This window comes from Pinus tabuliformis, chromosome X (assembly GCF_031772625.1).
Source record: "Pinus tabuliformis cultivar Carrire ecotype Pingquan chromosome X, CPIR1, whole genome shotgun sequence".
Taxonomy (NCBI): domain Eukaryota; kingdom Viridiplantae; phylum Streptophyta; class Pinopsida; order Pinales; family Pinaceae; genus Pinus; species Pinus tabuliformis.
This window is the reverse complement of record NC_142308.1, coordinates 1,024,794,668-1,024,802,598: the sequence shown is the minus strand read 5'-3', so window position 1 is coordinate 1,024,802,598 and position 7,931 is coordinate 1,024,794,668. Positions and strand designations below refer to the sequence as shown.

The 7,931-nt window shown below is 34.3% G+C and overlaps 1 pseudogene across 1 annotated transcript; it reads left to right on the top strand.

The window, feature by feature from the left end:
• Window positions 1-2,727: 2,727 nt before the first annotated feature.
• Window positions 2,728-6,483, top strand: LOC149143235 (glyceraldehyde-3-phosphate dehydrogenase A, chloroplastic-like; annotated as a pseudogene). The gene is made up of 9 exons (XR_016264321.1): window positions 2,728-2,936; window positions 3,071-3,193; window positions 3,291-3,452; window positions 3,650-3,835; window positions 3,944-4,107; window positions 4,438-4,502; window positions 4,701-4,750; window positions 4,989-5,409; window positions 6,047-6,483. The product of XR_016264321.1 is annotated as a glyceraldehyde-3-phosphate dehydrogenase A, chloroplastic-like (transcript).
• The last annotated feature ends 1,448 nt before the right edge of the window (window positions 6,484-7,931 follow it).

Genomic DNA, 7,931 nt, shown 5'->3' with positions numbered 1-7,931 from the left:
AACTAGTTCCCATTCGGCTGGATTATATGATGAAGAAAACAAGTTAAAAAGTTTGACTTGTGTCTTTTGATTTTTGGATGGACATTTGTTAGCCCAATGGTCTCTTTGTCCGCAAATGAAACATTTGCTTTTATCAGCAGTAGCAGGTCTTCTTTTCTTTCTGAAAATATATCTGGATCTTCTTTTTTCAGATGATGGCATGAATTGTTTCTTCTTACCTTTCCATTTTGGTTTGGAGGAATTACAATGCTAAGATTTTTTCTGAGGCTTCCTTTTCGGAGTTTTGTAACACCCAAATCTATATTTCTCTAAAAACAGATCACAAATCTGAGTACTAAAGGTGAACTGCTTTTTAAGATTTCTTTTGTTCTTATATGCTACACATTCATTTCTAAGGATGGTGAGGATATGTTCATGAAGTGTTGCCAAAGAAAGAGAATCAATAGAAATCTTTTGCTTAGCTAGTTCTTGTGTGACTAGCTCTGGAATTCTTCCTGGCATAGAAACAATATAATGTCGCAAATATGCTACATTCTCATGATCTGAAATCTTATAATAAAGCCCTTGCATAATGCAATAATACTCAGTGAGTAAGTCGAGATCACACAATCTTTGACTTATGAATAACTAAGCATATTGAAACTCATCTGAAGGTATAATTCCAAGGAATTCATGTGATAATGCTAAGAGTATGGCTTCTAAAGGATCATCTTTATTCAAGATGTCAATCTATTTTGATTTATCTAGATGTTCCCACCATAGTTGAGCATTTCCTGTTAATGCCCAAGTGATTTGGATCACTACATCTTTCCAAGGCTGTTTTGACTTAACTTTTTTCTGTGATACCAAGTGTTAATCCTTTGGAGGAGAATCAATGTATGATCTCTATTTAGATAATCAAAGTTTATAAATAGAGCATTTCCAATACTATGAAAAGATTCTGGATCTGATTTTTCATCAGTCTCTGCTAGATGTTGTGTCCATCTAGTGAAAGGATTGGATTGATTCTGGGATGATACATCTCCTTCTGCGAACTTGGCATTTTTACTTGAAAATTGAAAAGACTCTTCTCTTTTTGACTTAGAAGATCCTTCACCAGATTCTCTGTGGGAATTTTCTTTTCCTTTGATATCTAGAATCAAACTAGATAATTTATCACTGACTAGTGTAAATTTCTCTCTAGCTAAATCTAATCCTTTCTTGATTTTTGCTATTGTTTCTTCTTCTTCTTTCATAATTGTCTTAAGAAACAATGAATTCGATTTATGTCTATGGTAAGTGAATTTTGGTCCTTCTTGGTCTACTGCCTCGAAGTCTAGAGGAGAGTGTGGTCTAGGAAGAGCATTATGAAAATTTGTTACAACACGGCTAATGGTATCTCACTGAGTCGAGATTTTAGTTAATTTCTTATCATATCCATCTTGTAAACTATATGTTGTTTGGTGCAACCTTTTAATATGCTCTTTTAATTCAAGAACATCTTTAGCAATATCATCTAGGTTTTGAGAGAGACAAACTGACTGATAATTTGAATAATTTTGCATCTTGATTTGTTCAGCTGGCTCTGGGTCTTCAGGATTTCTTAAATGAATAAATTGTAGATCTCCCTGCAAAGTTCTATTTTTGAATTTTTGAGTGTTGTTACTTGGATTTAGATGTCTTTCTGACAAAACTGGTGATGTTCCCGTCTTTTCCCTTGGAATACTATACATCTTAAAATCTTTAAGAGGTACAAAGATTTGTATGCAATCTTTGTAGTCAGGATGTTGGCCTTTATGATCCACAGAAGAATGACCACTTTCTTCATTGGTTAAGGCAAAACTTTTCCTTCGTTCTTCTAGTTGTTTATGGCAAAAAATACAATCTACAGAAGTAGTAGCACTATGGTTTTGCACATGTTTTTGATAAGGAGAAACCGGAATCTTCATACTATATGAACGATTCATGGAGGACTCTAGTTGTTTAGGAAATGATATATTTGGATGGAGTCTTACTAAAGGAATGGACTTGCTTCCATCTGTATATTTGGCTTTACCAAATCTAAGTTTGCTAGATCCATGAGGATCAATTACCTTTTCCAACTGATTTGAGACAAATCTAAAGTTAGATCCATTAGAAGCAATTACTTTTTCCAACTGATTTGAGGTAGAGGCTAACCGAGGACACTTTTGAGCAATAGGTGTATATTGACCATCCCGTTCGTTAGGAAAAGATACCTCTGTGAAACCTAACTGGAGAGAGAGAGTATTTCGTGGTCCAACAACAACACCTTCTTTCAAAGCTCTTTTTGTCAATTTTGGATTTATGGCAGGTATAGATGGCAGTGTAAGAGCCGCTCACGCTATCTCCCTCTCCAACCAGCCGTGCATTTCAGACCTGGTTGATCGACATTCCGACAAACTTTGATACCTCGAGTATATATTTTAGTGACCCATTTTCATTTCAAAAAATATCACAATAATAAACTTTTACTTTAATGATCCAGCTTAAGCATAAGAACATACTTTTGCTTTAATGTACGCTCGGGAGGATATTAACACATTTTACTTTAATGTCAAATTTAGAGGTTATCAAATCGAAAAATAAAAGGAGGTTGTCGTTAAAGACGGTTGCGTGGAAGAACAAGAGAAATGACGTGGCAATAGTCTGGAGCACCTTCCTTCAAAGAAAAGGCATATATGGTAAGAGAAGCCTCCGAAGAATATGACAGGGGAGGGTGCCTCTGTGTATAACTATATATATTGATAGCCAGACAGACAGATGGATCAGTCAAGTCATCAACTAAATTGCAAGGTATTCTTGCAATCAATCTCTAATCAAGAATGGCGCTAGCTTCATCCGCCCAAGCAGCCAACATTGCAGCTTCCGCTCCTGCGCATCGCCCCGCAGCTGCCAGATCCTCATCATTCAGCCGCTCACTTCCCTCTGTCTTCAAGGTTTGTTTTTTTACTATTCATATTTTTTTCACTTTCTAATACAATAAGAGCTTCAGGTTTATTTCCACTTCACGTGCCGCTGCAAGGCCGAGAATTTATAGCCATTAATAACAATCATCTTGTGTGCATTGCAGAGAGCTGAAATATCAGAGTTTGCGGGTCTGAAGTCTACATCTAGTTGTATCACATATGGAAGACATATACGGGAGAACAACCTCAGCCTCTTTGATGCGGTTGCCTCACAGGTTGTAGCTAAGGTGAGTCAATACTATTCCCAATCTTATCCACTCATCACAGCTCGTGCCGCCATTGGTATTTGCTGATTACTTTTTATCTGGTAACTGAAATAATCAGGCTGAAAACTCGGGAGCCGTGAGAGGAGAAACCGTTGCAAAGATGAAAGTCGCTATCAACGGATTCGGACGCATTGGCCGCAATTTTATGCGTTGCTGGCATGGCCACAAGCGCTCGTCTCTTGAAGTCGTTGCCATCAATGACACTACTGGTGTCGAAAATGTATGTTATCAGTTATAACAGGGGAAGGGTTCATATCACTGAGTATATATATACACACACTCAATGTTTAGATAGTGTTTATATATATACATATGTTACTGAGTGTTTCGTTTTACTTTGTATTGTGAGTGTAGGCCGCTCATCTATATATACATATGTTACTGAGTGTTTCGTTTTACTTTGTATTGTGAGTGTAGGCCGCTCATCTCCTGAAGTATGACTCAATTCTGGGTAGATTTGATGCTGATGTGGACGGCATATTTAAAGGTGGTGTGAATGGTTACAAAAGCATGAACGTGGGTGGGAAACAAATCTTTGTTCTTTCTGAGAAAGACCCCTGGCAATTGCCATGGAAGCACCTCGGTGTCGACCTTGTCATCGAGGTAGGGGCATATATATTTTGAAATACATATATATGCTTCGACGAATACGTAGTAATACTGTAGTTGTAGATATGGTTGAGCCTGAATTAATGCAATCCGGTGATGCAGGCGACTGGAAAGTTTACAGAGAGAACCCAAGCTCAGAAGCACATTGATGCCGGGGCTAAAAAGGTGATCATTACAGCATCGGGCAAGGGCGAAGATATCCCCACATATGTTGTGGGAGTCAATGACAGCAATTATTCTCACGACGATAGCAACAACATCTTTAGGTTAATTTTTCATTGGTTTCTGCGAGTCATGTCATCAGTCACGTCAGTCCTTTATAACGTAGATTTTGATATTAGTGTATATATATACCGTGACCATTGAGGCTTACCGGAGCAAAACGAGAAAGATCTACAAGTGGGCTGAATGTGTTCCAATAGTCTAGATTTAAATTTTTGTGGTGTAGAGTTATTTTGTCTGTCTTAAAAAGATGATGTTTGATTTCTGGCTTTCACGTTTTTTTTTCCTTTCAATATTTCCAAAAAGCAAGTGATAATAATATCCATCCTTTACTTGATTTTGACATGATAACATGACTTCACTCCACTTTACAGTAATGGATCTGGCATAATAAATTGCCTTGCTCCATTAATCCAAACCCTGGACAAAGAGTTCGGTGGTAAGTAATTCTTCCACATAAAATGTAGCTATAATCGAATACAATGAAAAGATTTTACACAACCCGGTTCAGTCGTACTTAAAGTGAACTATAATGTCAGGGAATGGAGACTATTCTGTGGCAACAAGTTATTTTTATCTCTTACTTTGCGTAAAATCTGCAAGTGATGATGATAATGGTGTGATGTCGTTGTTGCAGGCATAGTGAAATGGACTGTCTCCGCAACACTTTCATATACCAGTGATCAGGTGATTGGATTGTGCAAACATTTTTCTAAAGAAAATTAGTGGGAAAATCTGAATAGATACTAATTTCCACATTTGATCTCCATCAGGTTTTAAAAATATATATTTGAATCTTACATTGATGAATTAATGTTATTTTAAATATTCGAACTCGACTAACTGTGAGTGTTTCCTCTAAAATATTAGAGGAATAGTTAATTATGGAAATGAAATTAATTTCAGATCAGATGTCTTAATGCAGAGTCTGCTGGATGCAATACACTGTGACAGGAGAAGAGCAAGAGCGGCGGCGCTAAACATAGTTCCAACGAGCATCGATATATCTATTAATACACTATCTCGAGTGCTGTCCAGCACTGTGAATCTCAAGGGCAAGTTCAACGGCATTGCTATGCGCGTGCCCACCCCCAACGTTTCTGTGGTGGACTTGGTGGTCAACGTGGGGAAGAAGGGGTTCACGGTAGATGATGTGAAGAAAGCCTTCAAGAAGGCTGCTTCCGATGGACCCCTCCATGGTATTCTTGCAGTGTGTGCCGAACACTTGGTGTCCATGGACTTTCGCGGTTCCCACGCTTCAGCATTGTAGATAACACACTCACCATGGTCATGGGAGACGACATGATTAAAGTGATCGCTTGGTTCGACAATGAATGGGCTTACAGGTATTCATCTCATAACATTAACATTAAAATGCATTGTTTCGTCGCAGTGGCGCATTAAATAAATACCGTTCACTATTTTGCACTTTAAATCACTATAAATAATTGAATCATTGGATATACACATATATATTAAATCCCTATAAACTGATATTAAATTAATTAATTTAATATTTAAAATAGATCTGTTCTAATTATTATAGAATATTTAGATCGATCAAATAATGTACATATAATTCACGCTCTTGCTGCAGGCGGTAGTCTAATTAGTAGGAGGAATTGTTCGGAAAGTTATGAAATTTCTGTTATATTTAGATGAAATTTGGCAAGGATTTTTGTAAATCCAAGTTATAGTTGTTAAACTTCAAAATTTTAGGTGTTTCAGACGTTTTGATGGTGCTGAATCCATTTCCATCATCAAAAACAGGATTCAAACACTGTCTTTACAAGAGTTTTTAAAATTTTTTGCCCAGATTCTAGCCACTTTTAACTGTCCAGGCAATTCCTCTACTTCCTTATACAAACTCCTTGCTGAATTGCCTTCTCACACTATATATAGTTAAGTTTTACCCAACTTTTAAATAAATGGTTACTTATTTAACTTTTCTTATTTGATTCTTGTTTTGATTGCAATAAACAGCCAAAGAGTTGTAGAGTTCGCACACACGGTGCACGCAAAATATGCAGCAGCCCACGGCGAAGTTCTCGTTCGTGAGGAAGAGCAAATGTGCAGGGTCGATACAGAGCACATGGAATGCAAAATACACGACGTTTGAATTTAATTAGCGTTTCCTACACCCCTTCCCTCATACCTAATTTAATGCAGCTTCCGTACTCGTTTAATCAATGCAGTTTCTTCTTTTATGCGATTTTCTGTTGTTTTGGTTTGATGTTAAAGAGGTTTCAAACTTTCATGTAATGCTCCTTCCAATTCTTGTTGTTAAGGCTGGACTTCCGTCGGTACCCTGCAGAATAAAAAAATTGGAGTTGGATCAAGGGGTTATTAAAAAGGGTAACGCAATGGAGCTGTTTTTATTATTATATTTGAAGCTCCAGCTTGATCGGATTTTATATATTTAGGCTCCTCTTTGTGGTTTTTACACAGGCCACAAATTACGTGTGAGTCAAAAGATATGTGTGATGTCTTGTTATAATATTTCCTTCATCAATAATAAAATTGTTATTTTATATATTTCTTGTTTCTTCAAATTCAGCCTAAATTATTCTTACCGTCTTCCTCTTGGATAATGCCTTTGTTTAATGGATATCGAATAATGTCATCTTTCTTTTTAATGTAAGAAATCAGGTTTTTAAGGTAAGAAATCACTGAATTAAATGTAACCAAACAATAGTTAAGGAAATAGGTATAATATTTTTAGAATTAATATTATGTTAATAAATAAAGTGAATGTGTTATTTAGTTTAAATATAGTTAAATTAATTTATAAGTATTGCATTTAAGTTAGTGTTAAGGTTTAGAGTTAAGTTAATTTAGGTTTATTGATTAGTAAATTGAGGTATTTTGTTAATTATACTTTTGCATCTTGCATTGTGGAGATGGAGAATCCAATGAACAATAATAATGTTTTATCGTAGTGATAATGTTTTTGTTGAGAATATAATTTACAAGGTTTTACATTTATAATGTATAGATAGATATGAAAACTTAAAAAAATATAAATATTCAAAATAGAGCTTTATTATTTGTTACTTGAATTCATAATCATTTTAATAAATTATTAATAATTTATAATAATTTTAATTTATTATTGATTTCTTATTGATATTAAATAAAATTATAGATTTTTTTTTTTAATAATTTAATTTATTTTCTAAAATCTCTTTCATTTTCATAGGCTTAAACTAAATTTTTATAATAAATACTTAGCTAATATAAATTAGTGACTTTTATTTTTAAAATAATTAAATGAATTTTATATTAAGTGTTTAAATATTTTTAATATATATTAAATAAAAGTTTATGATTTGAATCAATTTTCACTTCATTATTAATGAGTTTATTCTATTGTATTTGTTCATGGAAAAAGTTGTTTAATTCAACTTCTTATTACAACCTTTCCACATGATAATGCCATGTGGATAACTCCATTACATGTTTTATGTCATAATTTACATATATAATTGCAATATCAATACATTAGTTTTAGATATTTATATAGTCATTTTTTATTCTTAATTTTTGAAAAAAGTAAATAATAAAATATTTACCATCACTTACTTTTCGATACAATTTTTGGCATTTTTTACATAAATAAATAACAATCCCATATAAAAAACGGTTGCGGGAAACTCAAATTACCCATTATACTTTAAAAAAATTACAAATTGATATAAGAGTAATTTTTTACATAAATAAATGACAATCAGACCTAAAAAACTGTTGCGGGAAACTCAAATTAACCATTATACTTTTAAGAAAATTACAAATTGATATATAAGTGGTTATTCTTGCGTATGATGGAAACCTCTAGCTCTTTCGGGGTTTGCGACTGACCAAACAGAAT